Below are 27,049 nucleotides of genomic sequence, written 5' to 3'. Positions count from 1 at the left end.
CAGTTTGTTTATTAGTGCTCACTTGAAAGAAACATACACACACACACACACACACACACACACACACACACACACACACACACACACTTAGGACTGCTTTTTGAAATCAAATGCATTTCCTGCCTTCTTCTTTCCTCAGTACTCTTACGACCAGCCTATTTATAGCCCAGGAAAGGAAAAAGCTCCACTGGAGGCAGGAAAACGAAGTTCAGAAAGAATAGGAGGAAGTGTGCCTGCCATTTAGCCAAACAACCTTTAATTCATTGAGCTCAAAGCTTAGCAGCTTCACTGTCGTGTCAGGCGTAAACAGCTTGCAAATTTGAATCTTTTCTCTCTCTTCACTTTTGAACTGAATTTGGGCAATGGAGGTGGTAAGAGCACTTCAGAAGACAGAACAGGAATCTCTAGGTGTTTAGACACGTGGAAGAGAAGCTTGTTAGGTGATGGTGAAGTGGAAAGAGAAGCAATTCAATAGAGAGATGAACTTGAAATGATTCCATGTCTGCGAATTAAGGTGAGTGTGATTTTTAAGGCTGTTTCTACATGCATATCATGAACTAGGATATTAACTACAGAGTGTGTGTGTGTGTGTGTGTGTGTGTGTGTGTGTGTGTGTACATATATATATAACTGGAGGACAGATTCTATGCAACTTTTCACTGAACTTTGCTTATATCTCTGAAGAAATGTAGAAATCAGCCTCAGTTATGACATCAGTTTTTGATAATAATAAATAATTTTTAAAAAGTAGTTGTTTACTTAAGATAACTTTAACTTCACTAAGTTTTCCTCAGTTTCATTATCACCAGATGATTAAATAGTATAAGTAATTTCATTGAAGACAATTTTTGAAAAATAATTTCTAGATATTTGCCTGTTTTCTTGTCCTTTTGGAAGTGCTGAGTTATAATCCATGTACCACTTTTTGGATCAATACTGGTTTAGAATACATTTAACAGGCACTCAAGCAACAATGGTCAATGTTAGAGAAGTTATTTTAACTAAAACTTTAATTTTGTGTAAAATTAAGTGAAGATAAAGTTGTTATTATTTCTTTTAATACAAAGCTTCTTCTCCTGGACATTGATTTTCAGACAAAGGAGAACATACTGGAAGCACACAAAAAATCCCAGCGCTGAACAGCTCTAGTGAAACTGTTCACAATAATTATTTACATTAAATTATTATTTCAAAACATTCATTCAGCATATATTTTCTGAGGGACCTGAAAAATGTCACTGGGTTTGGAAGTGGAAAGGTCGAAAAGGAATGGATGAAATCCAAGAACAGTTGACGCTGCCCACAAAAACTTGGAAAGCTCCTAGGGACATTCCAAATTCTTTTAACATTCCTTGCCATCAAACAAGTACATTTGTTTAAATGATGTACCATGTTTGCATCCACTGCTGATAGTATCCGCATCTGTGTCCTGGACTAACTTGATTAATGTTACCACAATGTCGAACAAAGGATTAAGGTTCTTTTGGTGGTTTGTTGAAAAGGAAGAGCAGAAGGAAATATGTTGCTGTTATTTTGGCTTTTCCCAGTTTGAGACTGGTATGTTTAGAATCTGTTATAAGAAGATAGCAAAGCTGGAAGCCAGAAAAGCTGAGCCAGCCAGATTACCATAGCAGGCCGAGGCTTGGCCTATCTCCGTGGGGAATCTCATGGGCTCTTCTCTTTCCTGGAAGAATTTAAGGGGTTATTTTTTCTTTGTGATTAGGAAATTATAATTCATTCCATTGAAAGTGTAGCAAAATATGATATTCTTAAATAGAAACATCAATGTTTCTTAATTGAACTTAGTTTGTTAAAAAATAGAGAGAAATACAATTAATTGGACAAATATGATGGGTCTGAAGAATTAAGCAGAACAAACTCTTAGCACTTATTTCCAGCAAAGTGAAATCTAAGGTAAACTTAGATTTCCAGCACTTATTTCCTGCAAAGCCAATTCTGAATCCATTTTATTATTTCTGCAAAATGAAATCTAAGGTAACCTAATTAATTGCCACTCCACCTGGGCCTAGTGATAAGAGTCATTGCTTTCATTGATCCTGATTTCTGTTAATGCTGAACTGCTTCCCCTTACAGTTTCAAAACAGCTTTCTCATTTGATACATCTGTATGTCACGTTATAAGAATAAAAATGTTTTAAACACTATGGAAGATTCAAATAATAGATAAAATTATTAGTTATATATTTTATTCTAAGAATGTATTTTTTTATTTTTCCCTTTTAGAAATCTTATAGTTGATTATTGGTTTCTGGATGCCTATAGATGTTGATAAATGTATTCATGAAAAGCCAGTTATTTAAAATAGATTTCCTGGGAATTACTTAATAGTATCACAGGTTTTCTGATGTACTTTCAAACTCCTGAGAATATTTTACATTATTACAGTGCAGTAATTTTGAAAAAAAAAAAAAATTGCCATTTTTGCAGCAATTAATTTTCTCTGTTAATTAAATAGAAATTCATTTCTTGGTTTGCAGTATAACTCCTATAATCACTATGTATTTACAGGGTACATAGTATAGCCACCCTTGGCCGCACATTTAAATATCAGTGAAATCAGATTACTGAGGAAATAGAATGAAGTGGTGAGACATTGAGATGTCACACAATTTGTAGAATGTGTTGGAGGGAGGCGTAGGGAGAAACATGCCAAGGTCAGTCAGCCGTAGCCACCTGGCCTTATGTTGTGTGGGGAGAGGGAGTCAGTTGTGTGTTGATTTTCGTTTCTATAAGCACCTTAAACCCAATTAGTGGCCTCTGGAGTTTCTCTTTCTCCTACACTCTCACCCCCTCACATCCTGTATTAGCAGCAGCACCACACCACCAAAGCATGTTTATTAAATTCTACTTCCAATACAAACTCTACCTTTGATAAACTTAACATTTACTTGGAGAAAGGAAATTAGAGAGGACACCAGGCACCCTATCTATGGAACCAAATGAATGAGGTAGAGAATGAATACCAGATAAGGAAGGCCTGATCCAGGCAGGCTTCCTGGCGGGATGAGGTTGAGCTGGGCCTTGAAAGGCAGAAGGAAATCTGATGGGTACAGTGAGAGATAAGAGCATCCAAGAATGGAGCTGTGTGCATGGGCAGAGTTAAGAATATACTTGGGCTGCCAGATGAAATACAGAATTCCCATTTGAATGTGAACTTCAGATAAACAACATACACGTTTTTCAGTAAAAGTACGTCCTATTGCACAGGTGTGGATGAGACCCATCGCATGGGACATACTTATGCAAAATATTGTTTGTTGTTTACCTGATTCTCATTTAACTGGGCATCCTGTGTTTTCATTTCCTGAATCTGGCGGCCATCCCAGGGAACTGTGCACCACCAGCTTGACATGAGCAGAGACCGTGAGCATGTGGAACAAGAGAGAAAAAAGCGTCTGGAGGAGTTGGGGTCAGACAGTTGTGAGACTGTAATACCGGAGTAAGGAGTTTAAAATCTAATTTAAAGACACTGGGGACCACTGAAGGGTTTTGAAAAGGGAAATGACATCAGTAAGATCTGCCCATTTGAAGCAGTACCTAGTGGGGCAAAGAGAACAGGTCACCGTGGCCTGCATGCTGGTGACAATAGTGAGAAAGAAACCAGATGGAGACACATTAGGGAACATATCAACTGGTTCTGTAAACTGATTGAATATGGTTAGGAGGAGAGGAAGGGTTAGAGAGTATATTATGTTTTATGGTCCACTCAAAGAAATGACCAAAGAGAGAGCAGCAAGTCAGGGAAGTAGTAAGGGAAATGAGGATTTTGGTTTCAGGCATATTAAATTTGAGGTGATGATGGGATGAACAGGTAAAATAATAAGTGGACAGCTGGAAATGGGAAACAGCTTAGGAGGGAGGTAACGACCAGAAGTAACAATGGCCATCACTGAGCATTTTTTTGCTGTGTGCCAAGCCTTTTATATCCATTCTCTTATTTAATGCTCACAACTACCTGGGCAGCTTCCAGTGTTAGCCACTTTTTACAGATGAGAAAACGGAGACTCAGAGAGGTTAGGTAACTTGTCCATGATTACCTAGCTAGGGAGACAGGTAGACAATGGAACCCAAGTGTGTGTGAGGTCAGGGCCCGGGCTCCTGCTCATTCCCAGAGAGAATGTCAAGTATCTGCTCTGGATTCACTTCTTCCAACTGCAAAGATGTAAGGGCACCAGTTCATGCTGTAACCCAATTTTTAACTAGATTTCTGGTTAAAATTTTGGGAAAAAAAATTGCTACCTTTTGGCAATTAATTTTCCCAATTAATTAAACAGAAATGTATTTCTTGGTTTCCAGCATTATTCCTATAGTCACGATGTGTTTACAGGTTGTATAGTATAGCCACCCCTGGTCTTTCATTGTTTGTAACTGTGGCAGCCCTCAGAATTCTGCACCTTTTGGTTAATCTCTCTGAGGAAAAGGAAATCGTTTCTGCAAAGAGATTTTCTTATTTATTTATTTGCATATTAGTTTATTACCTAGATTGTTTCCCCCTTCAGTGCCTTGTTTTCCATTTCTCCTCACTTATCTGGTGAAATAAAGATTATGCTGAGAAGAAAGCAGGACCAAGAAGGGTGTTCAACTCCTCTCTCTGTCCCCGGCTGCCCTCTCGTGGCAGTACCAGGTAACAGTGCTTAGCCCTGGCCGCAGACAGCACAGACAGACGCTAGAAACAAGTTCCTTAGGAAAACAAGAGTTACAGAATCACTGCGGAATTATCTGTGCGCTCCTAAATGGTTTGGAGGCTAGTTGTGCTTGGAGATTTTGGAAAAGAACTTAATAGAACTACCCACACCTTTATAATTTGCTGGTCCAAAAGGCATTCGGAGTAGACCAGTTTTAGATATTTCTTAAACTTTGTAATCATTAAAAGTATTTAACTTGTTTATCCTATTAGGAAGGCACATATATCAAATTTGGTTATTAAACTTTTAATCCACACATCTGCCTTTATTGTTAAGAAAATTTCCTAGGTCTTTTATTCTACATATTTACTTAAAAATACACAACATATTTTTTTAGTAAAAAATGAATAGTTTATCTTTTAGGAATGTATCCTAAGGAAATAGTCATAGATTGAGACAGAAATGTATGTAAAAGAATGTTTATCTATTTGTAACAGACAAGTTTTGGACAAATATACAAAATAAGCAACTATCCAATAATATTTCATAATATGGAAATTTATTGAGCCATTAAATTACATTAAAATAGTTAATGGCATTGGAAACTGTTCAGAGTAAATATTAAGTGAAAAAGAGAAGGTAAAAAAATTATGTACATGATGTGATCTTATTTTCTTAAAAATTATGTATGTACATATGAAAAAGAGTTAAGAACTAAAAATCCGTATATTGAAATGTGAACAATAGGAATCTCTGGTCAGTTGGGGGTAATTATGATTTTTATTTTCTATTTTGTCTCCAGGATAAGCATGTACTACTTTTACTATCCGGAACAAAAAACCAGCTTGTTTTTAAAAAGTGGAGAGCTGAGCCCCAGTGTTCTAATTTCTTGCTGTCATGACAATAATGTTTGTGCTAATTCAACCCCATTTACAGCCTCTTTGCCCAGTAAAGAGCTGTATCCTGTTTGTGACAGCATAATTTATTGTAATGGAAAAGATTGTGATGCCCTGGTCTGGTCTATGACTTCACTGTATTCATCAGCAACAGGAAACAAAGACACACACTCTTTTTTTTTCATAATTGTTTTAGTAATAATTGACAATTGGAGGAAATGAATGGCAGAAAACAATTATGGGTAGACAAGATGGTCAGCAAATTAGACTGAGAAATGCAACGGAGCCAGTCTCAGTTATATTCATGCAACAATTTCAGAATGTTACAAAGATATTATTGTTTTGTTCTCAACCTACTCCTGAAATCACTATTGTTTTTAACAGGAGTTATACCAATTCTTTGCTGGCAGCAATGACCCCCAATCTGTTTTTAATTCAGTAATCTGGTAATCCTACATCAGGGATTTGGTGCTGAATTTTTCTAGGTATGTATGAATATTCAGGGTTACTGGGAACTTCTCCCTGTGCTCGTGTCCAGTAATAATGCTCCTATAAGAATCACTAGCTGCCTGTTGCCCATATATAGAATCTTAAAAAGCTTTGTTTTCTGTTAACCTTAAATCAAATTCACGTTTCTATTTTCTGTGAAATGATTCCTAGTTTTCATCTGAGCGGCAATGGTGGGGGGAAACAACAACAAAACTCAGAACAAGTGAATTTCATGATTCATTCTCCAGTTTCCATCCTGTGAAATGAGCACAATTAATACTGGCTGAGATGAAAATAAGGGATGCGTTATCAATTAGGAAAGAACTAAACAGGCAGATATTATATACACTAAGGTAGCACTTCTTTCTCCTAGTGCTTGTGTTCATAGTATTCACGTGGGATACTATGAAAATTCTTTGGGTGGGGGAACTAAACACATAGCAGCTGCTTTAACCTTTCCTCCCAGTCACACTCCCGTAGGATGGGCCTGCTTTGGAGTAACGTTCTGCCACAGCTCTGACTTCCTATCTTACTGGTCATGACTAACGCCATTTATTGTGGAGGCCTCTGGACCACACCGTCCAATAAAAATGTAATGTAAGCCATAAATGTGAGCCACATTGTCATTTTATATTTTCTAGTGACCACATGAAAAAAATAAAAAGAAGCAGGTAAAACTAATTTTAAGAATATAGCTTAACCCAGTATATCGGAAACATTTCATTTTATAATGCAATCAATATAAAAGACTATTAATGAGATATTTTACATTCTTTCTTTTGTACCAAGTCTTTAAAATCCAGTATGAATTTTATGCATGCTACGTGTCTCAATGTGGACAAGCCTCATTTCATGTGGTCAATAGCTTCCGGTACATAGTGGCGACATTATTGGATGGTACAAATCTAATCAGAAGAGCTGTAGTGCTACCACAGTTCCATAAATAGCATGTGAAGAGATTCTACTATCTGTTTAGGGCTCACAGTCGTCTCCATTCTGAGACATTCAGCTGGCCACTCTTACTGGTATCAATTAAAACGGAATAATTGAAAAGCAAGCAAAGGACCAGCAGTGTTTGAGTTTTGGCCTATTCGCACAATCCAACTGTTCATCTAGGCTGTGTAACTAAGGATTCCTCAGTTGAGATTAAGGATAATAGAAGTTTTTAAAAAAACTCCCAATTTTTCAAATCTGGATTATATAGTTGAAAGAACTATTTTTTCATGATGTCGTCCAGTGAAATTAGTTATAGGAATAGATTACATTATACAGCCTAAAACTAACTTCCAGGAAGCATTGTAGACATTGTGCTCTTAACAATGCATAAAATTTAGCACAAAGAAATCTTTAGCAATTCACATACACACACACACACACACACACACACACACACACACACACACTTCTGACATTGTGACCACTTGCTGATGTCTTTTCTACATTCTGCATTGTCTTATTTGAAGGGTAGGAAGTACGCTTCAATAATCTTGTATAACTACTATGCCCTGGGGACTCTCATGCCAGTCAGCTGGAGTGGTAAAGATAGCTCTGTGTGCTAAATATAGAGATACAAAAATAGAACTGGTGGAAGTGGATAAAACTAAAAGACATTGTAGGTTCTTATGGCCCTGCCAATGGCAGAGACGTGGAACAAGGGCTCCTGAAGACTTGGCAATGAGTCGCAGCCAACTGGCACAATCATATTTTGGGTTCATTTCTTGTTCCATCAGGGTTTGGTTATAAAGCTAGAGTTAAAGCAGTCAGAAAATTCTAAAATCAAAATAAAAGTTAAAGACATATAAAATATAAATAATGACCATCCATTGCATGATTTACAAATTGATAGTGCTCCAAAAACTTGTTTTTAAGAATGTTCCTGGCCCTCTGAATTCGCTTTCCATTTTTCTCCTAGAAACAAAGTCGTAAATAGTGACTGGTATGTGCACCTAAAAATACTATATACTTACAACAGAATTATTATAGTATATTTACAATGTATTCAATGTGTTAAGTAAAATTATTATTCTTTATTCAGTCATTACAATTTATTATATATATGTATTATTAAATTATTACAATGCATTTACAATGAAATATTTTATTAACATATCGTTTCTACATTAATATATTATACCATAAATTCATACTATGTTAATAATTACATTACATTAATAATATATTAATAATTAACCAAAACAAAATATTGAATCAACCTAAACTTTCTTTATATTCAAAGCAACAAGCACTGGTAGAGAATCTAGGAAGTACCAGGTGCCGAGACAAGCATAAAAGATAAATCATATTTATTTTGTCGGTTAATGTTGGTAGGAAAGCAAATTCATTAGAGAAGAATGAGGAAATAGATGGAATTCTTTTCTAAGGAGACTACGTTATCTACGTGACTCTTAGGTGGAAAAAGCCTTTTATTTTTCTATGTCCAATTTTACTCCCAAACTTTGGATTTGCCTTTAAGGACGAAGTACCTCCAGTACTGCTTTTAGTGTGTAGCCATAATTAGGAGCTTTTTTGATTTCCAAATAGGGTAAGATTTCCTTAAGTAACATTTGGCAGAGATGTAGAAGAAAGAAAGGTGGAGAGAAAGGTTATAATGCAGGAGACTATGTGGGCACTTGAAACAAAGAATCGCGCACAAATTCTTGGTTCTCCTGAGGGAGAAAGAAGGGCGGAGCAGTAGGGTACCCAGCTTTGTATCATTCACTAAATTTTCCCCTGCAACCACCAGGGTGGAAATAAGGAGGGGAGCGAGGCACGTACAACTGGCCTTTGCATGTGGAGTGCGCTTTCCAAGTCAGTTTTTTTATAGCTTCATGAGTACCATTAACTGCAGGATCCTGCAGGTGCTACCGTGACTTTTTCTAATCACTAATAAATGAGGAGGGGGTGGCAAAGTCAGGCATTAACTGGCCTTCAGGCAAGGTCAAGAAACCTTGAGTGGGACCATGGGTTGGTTTCACTAATCAGCAAGAAAACTCAGGGACGTATAGATGAGTTGAGATTATGTATGTAGCTTAAGGAACAGTAATTTGGGCCAGGAGAATAACATATTCCTGTGACATGTCTCTTCTGGAACACTTTCTTATAATTTCTTCTGGCTGGGAACTGGGGTTGTCTCTCTGGCAATGGAGGTCCATTCACTAATATAAAGACCATGGGTGCGTGGCGGTGCCACATGCTGCTGAAAGAGGCACACCTGATCCATGTTTTCAGTATCTGAAACCACTCCCACCCCTTCCAATCAGTTAACCCACCCTTCTTTAGTATCCTCTCTCTTCTTTTGTTTCTCGCACATTTTCTTTAAAACATCTTTGTTTCTTTTTTGCCATGGAAAACTACGCCCAAATCTACCAACATCTGCTGCCCCCTCTAATATATTTAATCACATTTACTTAGTCATTATTTACCTTTATAGATAATTTTCCATAAGTTTCTTCTCTCATCAACTTAATTATAAATTCCTTGAGGTATGAGCCATGTTTTGTGCTTTAAAGCAAATCCCTTGGCGTATGTCAGTGTTCATAGAAGTATTATTCACAAAAGAATGGAAACAACCCAAGTGTTCATCAATAGATGGAAGAAGTGAGTATACTTCACATTTCTACAATACATTATGGGCTTTCAAAGTACTTTTTCCCTATATTATTTCATTTGCTTTCCAAAAATATCCATGAGACCGAGATTGCCATTTCCACTTTACTGATTATTAAGGGAGACTCATAACGGTAATGGGATAGACTCATTCGCTATCCCTCCACTAGACAAAGGCAGAGCTAGTGTGAGAAATCCTGTCTTTTGACTCTTAGTCTGATGCGATTTCTATTTTAGCATTCGGTGATCGGGCCAGGATCAGATAAATCGCCTGGGAGGGACATTTGGAGATGCTTCCTACAAGCAATGAACTGCACCACTGTTCATAGTCTCCTAGGGTCTTGCCCGCAATTCCCTACACACCAACCCCAATGCATGTAAAATCAGCAGAGGTTGAGAGAGTGCTGCCAGACACACACAGCCGGGAGGAGCCACATGGCCTCCTTTTGGAAATAGCCTAAAGAATTAACTTCTGGGAAAAATTTTCCATCTGTTTTCCAGATAAGATTGATTAGAACCATCCATCCAGTTTTGCAGATTTCGTGAAAGAAGGGATGCATTGTCCTGTCTGTCCTGGGTAGGTTTAGCTCACAATTCTCAGAAGAGTTCCAGCTCCATAACACAGGGAAGGCTTTTTTACCTTCAGACCTCCTCTGGGAATGGAGTTGCTGGGGGGTCCCAGACAAAAGCCCCACCCTGCCCTGAGGGCCTCCCCTAGAACGAGGAAGGGCTGCATCATTTTCAGCTGAGCATCCATTAGACAACATCACCTGCATTTCATTGACCATGATGTTGAAGCTATAGCAGGGAAACTTGACTTTTGTTTGCCAGTTCTCTTTGTCTCCCTTCCACTTCCCTTACCCTCTCCTCTCCCCACCAAGTTAGTTCTCTTATTTTTGGTATAAAGGACTTTCCTTCAATTAATTTCAAGGTTTCAGAAAAGCGGTTTAAAGAGATTGAGTTGGGGAGAGGTATCTGATCCTCTTATCTGTGTGTGTATACACAATCACTCACTCACAACACACAGCCTACACCTGTGAAGCTGAACTAATTTAAAAATGGATCCGTTTTTGTTTATTTTGTCGACTTAAGAAACCTCCAAACCTGTAGAGAATTTTTATGAGTTTATTTGAACCAAACTGACAGCAAGCAAAATCTCAATGGATTGAGAAAATGCTCTGGAGAATGGCAGTTTTGCAGCTTATTTTATATATTAGAATCAAAGGAGGAGACCCAAGGAGGGTTACAGGAAATCCATTGGTGGTAGATTAAGGGGGTGGGAGAAAGCAAAGCAGGGAAATCTCTGGGATTGGATAAAAAGCAAAACGGAGAGACACTTCTTTTACTTTGGTCGGCACAGGATAGGTAACATTTACAGTACATAGAGATTGTATGTGGGCAAAAAGATAACAAGGAGTTCTGTGGTCTCGTGCCCTAGTGCCAGCAGTTGTACCTGGAGGGGTCTGGAAAAGAAGATGACTGACATTTCAAAGGTATGTTATCTTAGATGCACAAAGACAACACACAGGCTCACTGAAGGTAAAGACTGACCTTTGTCAAGGAAGCTGCAGGCCCAGGACATGACTACCCACCATGACCTGCTTTTAGTTAGGAACTTTTATATTCAGACCATTCTATGTGGTTCCTTTTTGGTCTCTGAGCTTGTAGGGCCCGCCATGCTGGCCTCCCTGAGCTTGTCAGGTTTAGCATGCAGCACCTTTTCCGTCCACAAATTAATGACGGAGTCTTTGCATTTTAATGGTGATGTCAGACAGTCTATATTGATTGTGGTTATTGATGTATTAATAATGTCTTTTATTTTCCATTATTTTTATTGTACTCTCCTCTCCTGCCTCCTTTTGGAGTTTTCAAGTTTTATCTATTCCAATTTCTCCCCACTAGTGTTTTGGAAGTTATGTAATTTATTTCTTTTCTTTTAGTGGTTACACTTAAAATACATATTTGATTTAACAATGTCTAACATTAATATCTTCATATTGACATCTTCTGAATATCATAAGGACCTTACAAACCTTTCATTTTGATCTCATTCTCCCATCTTTCATATTATTACTGATGAAAATTTTAGCTCCACTTTTTTTCTTTTTAAAATAATTTTGTTGAGGTAAATTGATGTATAATAAATGGCACATATTAAAAGTATACAATTCAATGTCTTGATATATTCATGCACCCATGAAGCCATCACCACAATCAAGATCAACAACTATTTGAAAAAAAAGGATCTGGTGCACACAGGAACCTAACTAATTGCAGGTTACTGAGGTCTGCCAGTTTTCTGTACACTCGTTTTCCTTAAGGAGTTCTGTAGCTTCTTGACAAAAGTAACTCTGCTAATCACCATTCATCAAAGTCCACTAGGCATTGTGCTAAGTGCTTTTCATTAATTATTTCTCATTGCTTTATTGTCTTAAATTTTTAATTATAAAACAATACAGGTTTATTATAAATGAATGTACTCAGTACTGAAATGAACAGTATGAAAAAGGAAAGACTTGCAACCCTTGCAACCCATTTCTTTTCTTCAGAGCGGATATATGTTTATTGCATGTTGTCACGGCAGATTTTTTTATACAGTCGAAAACATACATGATTATAATAAAAATGGAGCTAAATGATTAGTGGGATTGGGGGGGGGCCTAACACAATAATTATTTATGCATAGTGTTTTCTGCAGCTTGCTTTTTGCATTTATTCCATCAAAGCCATCTTCCCATTTCATCTTTTTTTGTGGCTGCCTGATGTATGTAGCATTGAATTAATGCATTGTGATTATTTTGATTCATCTCTCCTTATTTTTAGGTTGTTTCTTTTTTTTAATTGTTATTACAAGTATCACATAGAATTGTCTTACGTATATCTTTGTGCATTTATTGAATATTTTAAGAGGATAAAACCCTGAAATGCAATGCATTATTTACAACCCCACATAGCCACCTTTTGAATTGGGTCGTAACATTGCCTTTTTACAATTGAGGGTTTTATACTTAAAGGTTAAGTGACTTCCTCAGCTATTGAGTGGCTGATTAGGGAACGAGAATCCTCATTTTCCAGTTCTCCAATGTGTCAACATCGTCACCAGTCACGTACTGCCTTTCCTACCAGTTTGGAAAATGGTTAAAAAAGAAAAAGGTTATTAACCTTGGAATTCTCAGGAGGATTACTGGGGATTTTCAACTAATCGTTGTCCCATGGAGTTGGAATGCAGAGGACATATTTCATACAATTTATATTTTCACCTGGCCCTCAGCTGAGGATATTAACGTGAGAGCTGAGGGGCTATTTTTAGCAGGTTACTTTTAAGCACCCTTGGGAGGTTGTGCAAACGCCTATCACAGGCAGCAAGGAATTGCTTCCCCACTTTTTCGTTCCGAAGGAAAGGACACAGACTATCTGGGCCAGTAAGTTGGGTCCAAAATCGGACTCATGTTTATTTTACTTAATAAATGTGCTCTTGAATAATCTGAGTTGAATTTTGGTTGGTTGAATGCCATTTTTAATGCACCCAGGGGTGCAAACATTTCTTGTAATCCTGCAGTGAGTGGCTTTCTAAAACAAAGAATGCTTTGGCAATGTGAACAAATTTTCCTTAATTTATGTTGAACATAACTTATTTCTTCTTCTCTGATGGCAGGGAACCCTATGCTCAGTCGTTTGTGTCTTACAGTGTGTTGGCTAGTAGAGCCATATGAATTAACGGTAATGTGGAACATATATGTTGTTAAAAATATAGTCCAGTCTCTCACTTCAAAGTTTCAAACCAAATGACATAGCGAAAACATAGAATTTAGAAGTAGTTCTTTTAGATAAACACCCCATGCCAGGAGGAGTGCGGCTATAGACATTGGGTGCTCCCTAACCCCATGTTTGGATTGTGGGCCCCATTTCTGCCTCTCCAATGAGCTGGCTCTTTGGTTATTAAGGTGACAGTCCATAAAACAAGGCAGAAACAAGTGAGGGTGCAACTGACCCTTTTTCACACGAGTACCATTGCATGCTTTGGAAGTACAATAAAATATTTTTAGTCCGTTACCATTTTTGTTCTTTATAACATATCAGTTCTCATAAATGTGCTCATAAATTTTTAAAAATCAGTCAGCGATTGATTCTACAACTGGAATGGCCTTTAGAGTTGACACAATTTTGGGTATGTGCAGATAATAAGGACTAGCTGGGGGGAAATAGACTCCAGCTTTGACATATTTTAGACAATTTGGCTTAAGATGCTTTGGTTTCTAAAAAAATATTATTCTACATGAAAAGCAAACAAATATATTTCAACAAAAACAAGTTGTTAATATGTCGGATGTGATTCTGAAATGAATTTTTAGTGCTTCTCATATTATAATGTTTGATCCTCTAAGTTGAAATTTATCAGTCTTTTTTAAGGCTGTGACCCTTGCGTTGTTTTTAGTTTAGTTTTGGGGAAATAACTGAGAATGCATAGTGAAATGAATGACTTCGCAATCCCCAAAATGCCAGTTTTGGAGATCTATATTATGGAAAGGAAAACACCAGAAACTGAAAATATACATGTAAGGCTGTTTAGTGCAATGTTGTTTATAGAGACAAAATACTGGGAGTGTCTTGTATTTTCATCAATAGCATGAATAAACTGACATAACTACACCGTGGAGGGGTATATGACTATTACAAAAAATAAATTAAGTCTATATTATTGGCTTTGGAGCCAATATACATGACCACGATACATTGTTAAGGGAAAACATCTAATTACACACTAATTTTCTAATGGGAAAATAGAACCCCCCACACATATGTATATATGAGACACATTTCTCATAGGTGTGTGTTATCTTAGGGAGATGGGAAAGACGGGTTATAAAATATATCTGCCTTGCTTAACTTGCTATAATGAGCATTGTTGCTTTTTAATTTTCAGTATCTTATAAAGTAAAAGACACAAACAGGAGTCCTGCTTTTCTCATTTTGTAATAGGACATAAGACTGTTCTTCAATGTGAAAATGTAGTTATTCTGACCAGTAGAATGTACATTTGAAAATAATTTACAGACATTCAAAGACCTACCGAAGCCTCGCCATTTCGGTTGGTATTTTCCAGCTCTTTTAGCCCATGCTCCCTGCACTGATTTCTTACTACCATGTGTTTGTTTATCTCCAGCAGCCACGAAGCTTGTTAGCTTCTGACTTCCTGTGGTTACATTGGGGGAGCAGCACCATCTTTCAGTTCTGACCCCCTCTTCTCTGCTTGCCCCTGCATTTCGGAGTTTTCCCACGGCTTAAATTGATCTACTGCCTGTTAGTAATAAGAATGGCGGTCACAAAGATGAGCCTTGAGAATAAACGCTCCCTTGTGTAATTAAAACCTGAAGGAAAACTGGAAATTTCCCTACCATTTTTTTTTTAATGGGCTTCTAAAAGTGTTCTCATTGTTTACCCTCCTCTGATCTACAAATAAGAAAATCCTGTTGCAAGAATATTAGATCCTCATTCCTTGGGCAGGTTCCCACTCTGCTTGTCGTGGCCTCTGTGTTCCCAGGAAGTGATAAAAAGGAATACCTTATCCAAAGGCTTTCTACACACAAAGAGTATAAGTAATCCCAAGACTGCAACCAAAAGGTTGTGCAAATACAGTGTGGGTAAATCATGGTGGCATTTAATGAAGTACCTGATAAAGGCAGTGATGTCTTAGAAAAGGATATGCAAATAAGGTCAGAAGCTCAGGCCTCCCAGATTTATAATCTAGAGGTGGTAACAGTTGGATTAAAACTTGAGCAAGTGGTTTGGCACAAAGGACTGGAAACCAGGGCTTGTAATCAGCTAGCTGGGTTTGGATAATATGGTAGTTAAAGTAAAACAGAAGCGATTAGGTAGACCATTTAGAATTACGCACAATTTTGAGCAGATGGATTTGGTATCAAAATAATGTGGCTATTTTCTAATTAAAACCGTGGTGTGAACATTCATGCATTCAGAAAGTGTACACTGAGCATCCTCTTCCAGCCAAGGCCATTGGGCTGTGGTGTGAACTCAGGGCAGCTTAGCAAATTCAGGACTGTGCCCAGGGAGAGTGAAGCAGCAATGGGAGGATGGGGAGAAGTGCGGCAGAGGGGGCCTGTCGTTTGCATACGGGAGTAAGAGGAGTTGGGGTCTCTAACTGCACTTTTCCTCTGATGCCTCTGAAGGCCTAACGGATCCCTACCTCATGCATTTTGCTATCACACATTTTGAGAAAAAAATTAAATATTTTCTTTGCCTCATTTATCCTCAAATCAGCTTTGTATTTTCAGCTTTGAAATAGCAATGATGCTGAAACTTAAATAGAATGGAAATCAGAAATCGCAAAATTGCCCTTCTATTACTTTGTGCACACCCAATGAGTCTCAGAGGCAGCCTCAGAGATTTTTTTTTTTTTTTTAACACTAAGCAACTCTTCTCAAGAACTAAAAGAATTCTGGAAATAGTAGTGTCATTTTTGAGTCAGAGTAACTTTCCCACTAGTCTGAGGTTTAAAGGGGTGGGATCCTCACAGATTAATGAACGTTGCTGTCAAGTCAGGGTTTTGAAATACAACTATTAGGCGGAAAAGTTAGTATGTAAGTATAAGGTGTTTTGTACCATGAATGCTAAATTTTCCTTCTCATCTTTTACCAAATAAAACTGCTAGAAACCCAGCCTAATCTAAGAAGCTGGTTCAGTGGAGGGGAGAATGCTGCCATAAAAGTAAATTTAAATGAATTAGATTACGTAACTGCAACTACTGTGTTTTTAAAAAAGTAAATAAAATGTTACAAAGAGGAAGAAAGAAAGAGAGGAGATAAAATACAGGGAAAAGACAGAGACTGAAAACAGAAGTCTGTTTTTAATCTGGACTAATTTGTCCAAAAATTTGAGGGTTTCTCCAGGGATGCTGAAGAAAGGAAGGGGGTACAGAGACTGGGCTGTGGGGGCACCTTCTGTAGAGGCCTCTTCTGGTAGAGGCGACGCTCCTTATTCATTCTCCTCTTTATCTTTATACAGCCCGTCTCCGATATATGAATTGTTAGTGTTCCAAAGGTTCACTTGTGAATCAGTTATTTGGGACTCAGCATGTTTTTCATCCACCGAAGGCATTATCCACAGGGACAAAATTATAAATGCCACTGAGTCTTCCAGGCTGCACCACACTCGCTTAACAGGTATCACTGTGTGAAATCTCACACATTTCCAATGGATACTGATAGGAAACTATTGTTATAATACCAATCATTAGACCCCAAAGTGCAATACAATAGACTTGGCTGTTGTGTTTGAGAGAAAGAAAGTTCCATTAGAAAAAGACAAGAGAGACTATGAACACTTCTATGGCTACTAAATCGTTTTAGGGAGTGAATGTACAGGGTCTGAAGTCAGACAGACTTTGGTTCACATCCATATTTCTCTCTCTGCGGCATACTAGTTGTAGGCAGCCTAGTTAATCTCACAGAACGTCATCTAGAGGTAATAATAGCATCTCCTTAGAGCACTGCTGTGAGAATTAAATGAGCATTGTGCACAGATTTTAGCTTGTTATATATGATTAATAATATTTTAATATAATACAGTATAATAGTAATAGGCACTAATTGTTGTGATATGTAATAATTATTATTCCTTATATTTGGCTTTCTTCCTGTTCCACTTTTCTTCCAGAGATTATAAACTTTGAGAGCAGAGATTTTTGTCATATACTTTGGTGAATCCTTAAGCACGTCAAACACAGACCTATTTTTTTCATTTATTGACTATGATTTGCTTTGTTCAGGGGGATTAGAGATTAACAACTCTACTCTCTGATTCTTTCACAATTATATTCTTTCCATTTAGTACAGGCATGTTGCTAACACAGCTCTTATGATAATTGATTGTGACTGGGTATTAATTTTGATTCACATATAGGTTCAAGGGGATGGAAAGGGGAAGAACAGGACGGGGAGAGAAAATTCTCCCTGAACTTAGACAAATGTTGGAAGAAAAAAGGGAAGGAGAGAAGGAATCCAAAATGTATATTTGTCTGAGAAAGAGATGACCAGGTAGAATTTACTGAACTCAAGAAATGAGAGAGTAAGTAATGTTCTGGTGAAAGAAAAGGAAGGTTGGGGTGGAGATGGAATATGGCATTAGTACCTCAAATGGGCCAGCAGGTGGTGTGTCACCAAATTGGTGTCGCCTGTTTGGAGTTTGGCAAAAGGCGGATGGATGGATGGGCAACTTCAAGAAGGACAGCTGACATGGGAGGTTCATCTCGCTATGTGTGCATGGGATGGATAGGTACCATTTGGGCATTTCTACATAAGGGAATGACTCATAGGCACAAAGGCCCATCAGGATGTCTCTGAGAAACTGAATCTAAGGTGCTCCAGCAAGACCATGCTTCTCTCCTCTTCCTGCATCCTTTGAACCTGGTAGTACCACCACTTCTGGTGACTTGCTATCAAATATTGGGTCCAGGATCAGAAAGTTAGAGAATTGAGACTTAGTCTGGAGGAAGTGTCTGCCTTCGTCAATGGATGGTCAGGCTTTTCTGCTCTGGATCCTTTTTTTTTTTTTTTTTTGATCATGCTTCCTGTCAAAAGGCTTTCTACTCTTCGTGGAGATGATTAAAGTACTTCAGTATGATTGCAGGTTTAGTATCTCTTTTCTTATGTTAAAAAGATCTCAATTAAAAATGAACAACTGATACACATTTATCATAGAAACCGTAGAAAAAAGCTGATAATCATAAAGAAGGGAAAAAAACCTGTATGTGACCCCAACTGCTAAAGAGAACCACTATTAAAAATTTGATGTATAATGTTTCAGACTTTTACATATGTTGATATTTTCTTAGAAAAATGAGATCATACTGAGGAAACTTGTATTTTTACCTTAACCTATGCTGAATATTACTGGATTTTTATATAGTTCAACCACATTATTTTATAATAATTGCAAAGTGCTACCTCTTATGAATGTGTTATAATTTACTTAACTACTTTTGGCACATACCAGGGGTGCCAAACAAATGTATACAAGTGGACACTTTGGTCAACGTTATTCAAGCAGTAGTTCACTGTCATCAGAAGTGTCTGGACACTGATGGTAACCACTTTGAGCACTTCTTGTAATTGCAGAAGTCAAACGTGACTTGCATTCATTTTTTATTATTGGTATATATTAAGTATTACAATTTTTATACAGTTTTCCTTTCTTAAAATGTGTATACATTTTTTTGGCACTCTGTAGATTGTTTCTAATTTTTCACTAGTATAAACAATGTCATGAGAAACATCCTTATACATGTGAAAATCCATATAATTTTCTTAGGATATATTTTTAGAACAGGAACTGCTGAATTAAAGGGTACACGTGTTTTTAAAAGCTTTTGCTACATATTACAAAATTATCTTCCTTACATATTGTACCAATTTACAGTCTTGCCAGCAAAGTATGAAGGTGCCATTTTCAAACCTCCTGCCAGCATTGGGAATTATCAATTTTCATCTTTGTCAAGTTTAGAGATAATAAATGGTATCCTATAATTGTTTAATTTGTACTTTTTTATGGTCACTAAATTCTTTTTCATATGTATACTGGTCCTTTATATTTCTTCTAATATCCCCTTGCCCAGTTCTTAATTATAAATGCTATTTATATGGTAAGGTTATTCATCTTTTACCAGATATAGGTTTCATTTTTTAATTTCATTTTCCCATTTGTGATTTAATTTTGGTTATGATGGGGTTATTTTTGACGTACACAAATTTATGTAACTATTTAAAAATTTTCTGCTTTTTATGGTTTCCGCTTTTGTGATCATAATTAAAATAATTTTTATGATAAAAGTATTTTATCATGATTAAAAAATTTAAGATTATAAAAATGATCACATGATTTTCTTCAAGTTTGCTTGTGGTTTTATTTTCACATTTAACTCTTCAGTCCACTAGGCATTTATTTTGTGTATGGTGTGAGGTAATAATTACATCTTTATTTTTCATAATAATGAACTATTCAACCAGTTATTGAATCATTCATTTTCCCCCACTGGGTTTAAATACCATATTTAACAAAGAAATATTTTAATATAATACTTGTATTTATATTTCTGGGCTTTCTGTTCTTTTTCATTGCTCTGCCTCTTTTGGCACTAGTATCAAACTTTTAATTTTTGATGTCGGTAACTATTTAATACCTACTACCCGCCTTGCTGTTCTCTAAAATTTTCTTTACTATTCTCATTTTTATATTTTTTCAAATAAACTTCAGGATTTACTTTTTGGCCTGTTTAAAAAAAATCACTTTGGGGTTTCAAATTTAATTATATTTATAAATTAAAAAGGGGAGAATTGACATCTTTAAAATGTGGAGTCTTCCACTCCTGGAAAATTATGTAACTCTCCATTTATTGAAATATTTTCTAAGTAGAGTTGTATACATTTTTAAAAATATTTTATTCACTTTTTTAGTTATTCCTAGAAATTTTGTTATTGTTGTTACAACTATGAATGAGATTTTTCCCCCATTATGTTTTTAAACAGCTTTTGGCTGTTATATGGAACATGTTATCAATTTTGTGTGTTTATTTTGTAACTGTTTGCCTCACTGACATTTGTAATTATTTAAAGCATTTAAAAAAGTTGATTCTATCGAGTAAATGATTGTAACATGCAAGTTAAATAATTTTTTCTCCTGCTTTCTCATAATTCTTTAGTGTCTTTTTCTTGTCTGGTTGCAATGGCTCAAATGCCCAGAACAGGGCTAAATGGTGGTAATGACAAGGAGCATCCTCTTCTTGTTTTTTACTTTAGTATTAGTACCTCTAATATGGCACTAGAAGTATAAGCTATGATGCCTGTGTTTGGTTTACATAGATAACTTTAGCATGCTAAGAAAAATTCTCCTAACTCCATCTTACTATTTTAAAAAATTAATATTGAATTTTATCAAAAGACTTTTCAAGATCACCTATTGCGCTAATCCAAAATCTTTTTTCATTTGATTGATTTATGTCATTATGCTAATGCACTCATTACTTAATACTGACATATTTTTATATCTCTGGGGGGGGTGTATGTGATGTTAGTCTGTGGTTTCCTTTATTATGCTTTATCAGTTTATTTGTTTTAAATCAGAGGTGTTATGTTAGCGTTCTGTAACTTTGGTCCACTTGAACATTTTATATAGCCTGGAAATTAATCTGTGGCTAGAAACTTCGAGAGAACTTGATTGTGCAAGTAATTTGGACTAAAAACTTTTCTTGGAAACAATTTCTCAGTAACTTTTACATTTTTCCAGGATTACTGATCTGTTGTTTTTCAACTATTTCTTGGGTTAGTTTTCCTGTTATTGACTCTTTTGGCTCTGCCCACAATATTTCATATGTGGTGTTCTCATTATTGAAAACTTCTCAGCATTGTCTAAGTACCTTTTTGATTTCTTCTCCAATCAATAAATTTTTTTTAAAAGAAGAATTATAAAAATATTCCAAAAGCTTGGCTTTTTAAAATTTTTACTTATACTTTTTTAATTATTTCATAGTTTTATTACCGTGTGGTCAGAGAATGTGACCAAAATAATTTCTTTGGGGGGATTACTTAAAAATTTTTGGTGGCCTAATATAAAATCAATTTTTGCAAACTTACATCTTTTCTTAAAGGAATAGACAGGAGATCCTGCTCTTTAGTCATTCATTTCTTCATTCAGCATTGTTTCATTTACGTGTCTCCTACATGTCAGGCATTGTATTAGGCACTGCAGGATATCAAATGAATAAGTCATAAGCTTTCTCTAAGATTGTCAAAATTTAGATGGAGCATATACATGAAGACCTAATTGTATTAGGTTGGTGCAAAAGGAATTACATTTTTTGCAATTATTTTTAACCTTTTAAACCACAATTACTTTTGCACCACCCTAATAATATAGAGTAAGAAATGAAACAGCAATGAATGTACAAAAGAGGGATTCCAGCCCTGTCATAGGTTCTAGCAATACAAGGGTGTCCAAGATACCACCATGGCCCCTGAGAGGCTTTCAGTACAAAAGTGTAAAAAAATAAATAAATTGAAGGCAGAGACAAGTTTTTGGAGGCAAGGTGACTAATTAGGAAACCACTATAGTCATTCAGTAATAAATTAAGGCATATGAGAGATGTAAAAGCATAGAAAAAAGAGGGGATTTTTACACTTAAGGAGCAGAAAGAAGAAAAGTCCACATAGGCGGCTGAAGGAGGTAGGAGTAAAATTTTAAGAAGCTACGAGAGAATATTTTAAGGAGTGCTTGGTCGGTTGGGTCAAATGCAGCCAAGATCAAGGAAAATAAAAGCCAGAAAACATGTCCAATAGTCTTGGTCTTTGGTGACTTGCAGAAATCATTCTCAGTGAAGAGGGAAGAAACCAGACTAAGCAAGTTGAGACTTAAATGGGATGTGAGATGATGGAGACAAAAAGTGTTTCTCCAGAAACTTAGCTGTGAAGAGAATGAGTGGGTTAGGGCAGTAATTAAAGGAGTAGAGGATCAAAAAAGAAACAAACAAACAAACAAACAAACAAACACAAACAAAAAACCCCATAAAAACAATGTGCGCATATGTAGATAACGAGGAAGGTGAACAGACAAGAGAAGGCATTGTTGGAGAAAGAGCCTGAGCAGGTGGGGGCCGCAGGATGAAATACAAAGCCCAGGGGATGGGTGGCCTCTGACAGGAGGAGGGCACCTCTTTTTGACTTGCAGGAAATGATTGGTACCTCTAGGCAGTTTGGGCAGAGAAGTACCATCTCCCTCTTTCTTTGCAAGGTTGGAAGAAGGTGTCATTGTAGAACCTTCAGTTATGCTCCTGGGGCCTGTTGGAGAGGTCGAGTCTTGGTCTGTGTTGACATTTGCTTCACAGGTGTGATGAGGATCCATCCCTTCCTATCTTCCAATAGAATAAGGGTAGAATCTCTATGCTTCCTTTTCCCAAGGCTGTTTTTTTCTAGGGGTCGTTGAAGGGTTTCCAGAAGTCTCTTTTTGGCTGTCTGGTATGCAATGGATTGTCGAAATAATTAACAGTCACTTGCAAATAAAGGGATTGATGGATGCCATAAGAGCACAAAAGTTTGTTACTGTAAATACAAAGTATAGATAAATCAATATATACATTTCAAATCTTTAGTAGGCTCTTTTTCTGTTTGTGAATAATGATTGTCATATTATATAAGGAGAAATGTTTATGAAGGTGACATGCATTTTAATTTTAGCACATTGGATTTTAATGTTTCTTTTTTAAATTTCTATTTCTAACTTTGAACTCTTAAAGAGGGATATGTTTTGAAGCTTGCAATTTTTTTTTTTTTCCATTTGCACGTTGGGCTCTCACATATTGATAACAAGTCAGTCCCCTGAAAGAATCGTTAGACAGGCCTTTTGGTCTTTTTCTGTTATTTTGGAAGAACACTCTATCCTCTGTATAGAGGAAAACTTTTGGTTTGATTATCACTGTAAATAATTATGAGACAAAACCCAGATACGAAAAATTGCCCACACAGGCTCCTTTATTGAGTAGGATCTCACTTATTAAAAATCAAGGTTGACAGTTTAACAGGCTCATTATGGTTCAGAAATCCCCTGGGGCATTTTAACCTTTTTACATCTTTTCAGATGTTCACATTGCCAAATGAGCTGACTGTGTCATCTCTCACTCTACCCTTCTCCGGCCCTGATCTTGAGAAGTGCCATTTTTCACTATACCAAGATATCAGCTATTACACAAGGTCAGATACTATCCAAAGTCAGATTGTTCAAGGGCTTTCCTTGAAGACAGGGATGAAAAGGAAGGGGTGGGAAAATCAGCGTAGGTGAGAAGTATGATTTCCAGGAAACATCCAGGATGGTTTGCCACCTTTGTGAGCAGCACAGGAAGCAGCCGTTTAATCCAATTTCCTAGCACACCAAAGGGGGCAGAAGCGCTCCTTTGCAAATGTCATGATAATTCCGTGCCTCAGGTGGTAATCTCAACTGCTCTGCGGTGCCCCCAAATGTTGGCACACTCCAACAGATAACACTGGCGGAAGTTTGCTCTGAGACTACCTGAAACCACTTCCATGAGCTCCTTACATAAAACGGCATTTGGTAGTCTTCATTACCCCCTTCCACGTTTGTCCCTACACATCACTTGGCACAGCAGCCCTGACTGTGTTGAAATTAAACCTAAGCACTCTAAGACTGTTAGTCTGTTTTCCTCAGAACAGTCCATGCAGTCTTGTGGCTCTCCCAGCAAACAAGAGTGTGGGATGCTGAGAAAACGAAAGCAAGATGGAGCGACAGATTGACGTTTTCCAGGGGCACCTGGAAAGTAGAGCAGCTTCCACCTGCTGGGCCAGTCTGTGGTTCCTTCTTCTTGCTGTTTCAGAGCCACAGTGTAGACTTGATTGAAATGAGACAGCTCAGGGACTGCCAGCCTCCCCATCCCCCAACCCCCCACCCGAACACATCAATTTGCCGCTTGCAGCGATCTGCCCTCCAGTGTGACTTATCAGCTGTTCGGAGTTGGTCGCTAAAAGAAAACACATTGTGGAATGTACTGCTCTGTGTGAGAATGAAATGGCTGAGCCTGCTCAGGGGTTAGGAGAAGATTTGAGAATTAGGAGAATAATGGTCTTCAGTTTCTGACCTCCTGGCAGGCGGCAGTATTTATCAGGAGGCACATGTGACTGGTTAAGACACAGAGCTCCAGCTTGAAGGAAACAGCTGCTCGTAGTGAGCTCCGGCACTTGGCAGCTGGACAGGCAGGGCGCTGGTGTGAGGCATACTGGACAGAACTGCCCCAGTAAGTAACTGGAGACGTGTGTGTGTGTGTGTGTGTGTGTTGCAAGCCACTGATAATTTTAAATTTTGATTTTTGTTTCCCTCTAGCATTAAAGGAGGTACCTGTTATTAATAGCCATTTTCACTTTTATTGACTTTTTTTTTCCTTAGAACTTATTTTCAGCAACGTTGTTTTCTAATTTTGAGGATGAATGGGGCCTATCGCTTGACTCTTATCTAGAAAATAGCCAGTCTATTTCCTGGTATTTGGGATTTTTATGATCTATGGTATTTAGATTCAAAGTCAAGATTCAGGTTATGCGAGAACCTATTGCAGTGGTTTGATGACTACATTTAATTTTAATCCGTTTTACCGTTGAAACTTGAAAAATTGTGTTTTGAGAAATAACTTGTAAACGTATTGTATATCTGACTTGACCATTCCTAGTCAATTTTGAAGACTGTCTGATTTAACTATGTATAATAATCTGCAATACAGAAAACTAACAAGATAATATTCAGACTTAGGTTAGATTTAGATTTCAGGCATCCTTTCTCATTCATTGAAAGATACAGTTTGTAGATCTTTTCTTCCATACGTTAATTCACCTTCCTTACTTTAAAGTTAAAATTTGTGGTTGCCCCCGGTCTTCCTTATTTTAGATAAGGGAAAGTTCACGTTTGTATGATGCTCAGAGTCTTGCTTCCTTGTTTATGGGCTGGATTATGAAAGTGTTGCCTGACGCTGATTATCAACTCTAGCGGGTCTGGTGTCCAAATAAGTGAGAGGACCTGTTCCTTTTCTGGTTCGCTGGACAACAGTGGAACTTGCTTTGGGGAGAGCAGCACGGCAGGCACCATCCTGGAGCAGAACTGTTGTTTGGGGGCTTTGTCCTTCCGTGAAAGTTACAGACAGAATGTTTAAGAGGAAAGGAAAAGGAAAAGGGGGAAGGGGGGAACCCTGACTCGATGATGTAAACCTCTGGCTTCTGAATCAGAACATTTTGGGGAGATAACCCAACAGGTTCCTTTTTCTGGATTGCTCAGACACTAAGGATGGGAGGGCAGGCAGAAGGTGGTTGCTTTGACTTGAGTTCTTAGCAAACATTTACTTGGCTTGTGACAAGCCCTAGGCATACTGAAGTGTTTCCCCAGGTGAATAATGGCTTATCATATATGCTCAGGTTGTACAATTTTCTTGCAGTTTCTGCCCCCGGCCTGGAGGAAGCACTGCTGTCCCTCCACAAACACCACCCCATGTTGTGTGTGGAAATGGATTGAAAATGGCCCAAAGTGTGCTGGTTCTGCCACAGTTTTTCCCAACATAGTTGGTCTTGAGTCCCATATCAGCAAAAAATCTGGGATGGAAGGAGTTTCAGATGCCCTGTCTAAAAAAATGGTTAGTCTGGCATTGGGAAGTACTCCCCCATCACCACCACCACCCCTCCCACACACACTATCCCACCACTTCTTTTCCTTAAAATGTAGAAGAATTCACAAAACCTAGAGTGTTCAATGAGAAAAAAAACATTTCCAATGCCTCTGTTCCTCTTTATGCCATTTTTGTGAGGTCCCTGGGTCAGCCTGTGGCCACGTGGCCCAGTGACTTCCCTGTCTGACTGCAGGGCGCTGGCTGCCCTCTGGGCTGTTCTTCAGGGAGTTTGCTTCTGGTATAGTTTCACTTTTTCCACAGGCTGATGATGGAAAAGAACTTTCCAGTGAAACTGTGTCTCTAGAATAATAGAGCCACCCACAAATAAAATGGGGGGGTCTAAACAGCAAAGTTTCCTTTGAAGTATTCAAGTGCTGAATTTTTAAAGTCTGTAGATTATTTTGAAAAACCCAATGTTACCTTGAATTCCCAAATATTAATAACAGAATAATAAAAATAATTATTTTACATGCATATATAGTACATCCAATAGGAATTATAGAATGTGCAATTTAACACCTTCCTTTTAAAGATGAAGAAATTGTAGCAAATTCATCTGGGTCACAGTGCTAGTTAATGCCAGAGCCAGAAAAGAGCTCAAGGCTCCTGCTACTTTTACCATCACAATATTAACATTAATAATTTTAATTTATATTTATTGTGCACTTACTATGCCAGACGATATGCTAAACAAGGGTATTTATTTTTATATGACCCTCACAATAAGTCTATGTGCTATATATTATTATTCTAGTTTTATAGTTGGAGGAACTGAAGCTCAGAGACCCCCTTAGCTCCTCCGCTGTATTTGGCACAGGCAGAAGTGGCACCTAGATATGACTCCAGAATCTGTACATGTTTATTGCTAATCCCACACAGTTAAATGTAAAAGCTTGTGAAATGCAAATGAGACTATTTCAGTACAGTACCATTAGACACGCCATGTGTGCTGTGGCCCTTTAGAACTCTCCATGGCAGGAAGGGTGAGGTTTCCCCTTGTGATAGTCCAAGCCCCAGCTATGTAGGATCACTGACTGGCAGTATGTTTTCTCTTTGAGAGCAGTTCAGTAATGGCCCTCACATTGATTGGTAGGAGAGCTTTATTATTACCCAGGAACACTCTGTCTCCTGTCTCTGTCTGCCCTTCTGGGCTTTTCCTCAGTTTTTCTCCGTCCCTCCTTTCCTTTGGAGGAC

General features: G+C 37.5%; 1 protein-coding gene across 5 annotated transcripts in view; it reads left to right on the top strand.

The window, feature by feature from the left end:
* The first annotated feature begins 286 nt into the window (after positions 1-286).
* The window catches only part of RASGRP3 (RAS guanyl releasing protein 3), a 93,774-nt gene continuing 67,011 nt past the window's right edge, over positions 287-27,049 (top strand). For 3 of the 5 annotated variants that reach the window (XM_033125560.1, XM_033125562.1, XM_033125558.1), the window contains exon 1: positions 24,123-24,445. The gene's annotated coding sequence lies outside the window, so the exon portion shown is untranslated. Of the gene's footprint in view, positions 515-24,122; positions 24,446-27,049 lie in introns of those variants that run through there. The other 2 variants (XM_033125561.1, XM_033125559.1) reach the window with 1 other exon arrangement.

The sequence above is a fragment of the Rhinolophus ferrumequinum genome, chromosome 13 (assembly GCF_004115265.2).
Source record: "Rhinolophus ferrumequinum isolate MPI-CBG mRhiFer1 chromosome 13, mRhiFer1_v1.p, whole genome shotgun sequence".
In the NCBI taxonomy this organism is placed as follows: Eukaryota; Metazoa; Chordata; class Mammalia; order Chiroptera; family Rhinolophidae; genus Rhinolophus; species Rhinolophus ferrumequinum.
This window is presented reverse-complemented; position numbering and strand designations above follow the sequence as displayed.